Genomic DNA, 1516 nt, shown 5'->3' with positions numbered 1-1516 from the left:
TGTTTGGACTTGAAATGCAATGAAGTACTTGCCTAGCATGTATGAGCCTTAAAATTCAATCCTTCCAATTCCAAAATAAAAAGCCAATAAATATCAAATGTGACATTCAACCCTACCTAACTTTTAATTTTAGTCACCCAAAATTTAAATTTAATTCCTCTAATTTTTCAGATCTTTAGCAGTTACATAGTCCTGGTGACTACCACAATGAACAACTTAAGTTACTTGTATTTCCATTTCTGTAGAAAATGTTATTGGAGGACTTTTCCAAATAACATATATAAGCAATGGTCATATGTCCTGAAAACAGAACATCTTAATCTTGTATTTTTTCAAAAAGGACAAATTTAACTTGAAATCTGTAGATGAGGTTTGGAGTTAATTCTTGCCCAGCATATAATTTCACTTTTCATTTTAATTGTATTTTAACTACCAAACAGTTGGATGTATTTCTGAAGGACAATGTTAAGTTTTGATGTGTGTTTATAGCAAGGATTTTTATTTCTGTTATTGAAGCTGTCAATATTTGTGAAACAGGTTAAACTGAATGGTGAAGCTGGAGTGAGTCTAAAAAATTTTTGTCAAAATTATTTTGGATGTAGAGCTCAGTAACAATCAATAAAAAACAAAAACAAAAAAACCAACATTCTTTTCTCTGATTATGGGAGATTTTTAGAACTCTACTTTTAAAACCTTTGTAAGCACAGCATTAAAATAAAAATGTACATAAAAACACTATAGCTTTGTTAAGTTAAAGGAAAAACTTATTTGCTTACTTATTTATATAGAGGCCAGAACCTTAAAACATCTATTTCTTTTGTTCTTTTGGTGCCAGGATTTAACCTAGAGTCTTGTGCATGTAAACATGTGTTCTACCACTGAGCAATTTCCACAGCTATCTACAATGTCTAATACGTCATGAATAATCCGTACTAAAACTCCAAAAGTTGAATTTAGTTTTCAAAAAAGTTGTGTTTGTGTGTGTATGTGTGTGTGTGTGTGTGTGTGTGCATATATGTGTATACCTTCTATAATTGGTCACAAAAACATTACTATCTCTCACAGGTTGTGAAAATAACAGGACTTCAAAGAAGCTATACTATTTAACTGACTTACAGTGTCATACTTTTCACTAGATTTTTTCTCTGATTTATTAAAACTCTGAAGTTAGTCAAGGTCAACTACGTTAAGAACGAATTTTTGGTTATACTGAAAATTTTCACGAGAAAATTTTGTTTAGTGAGCAATTTAAAATTTACTTCGAGTGCATACAATTTTTGAAATGTTTAAAGATAAAAGATGGCATTATGACTAATAAAATGTTTCCTAAACACAAATATTCAAATAATGGAATTATTCCTGTGGCTAAAACATCCAATAATTTTCTCTATAACAAGGAACTTACTTAAAAAAACAAAATATTATCATGAGCAAGATGGATGTTTTTCACTTTTCCAATATTCGTGCCTGTATCCTTTAAGACAGTAGTTCTCAACTTTCCTAATGTGACACTTTA

Source organism: Microtus oregoni, unplaced genomic scaffold (genome assembly GCF_018167655.1).
Source record: "Microtus oregoni isolate MIOR12 unplaced genomic scaffold, Mior012 000074F_012, whole genome shotgun sequence".
In the NCBI taxonomy this organism is placed as follows: Eukaryota; Metazoa; Chordata; class Mammalia; order Rodentia; family Cricetidae; genus Microtus; species Microtus oregoni.
This window is presented reverse-complemented; position numbering follows the sequence as displayed.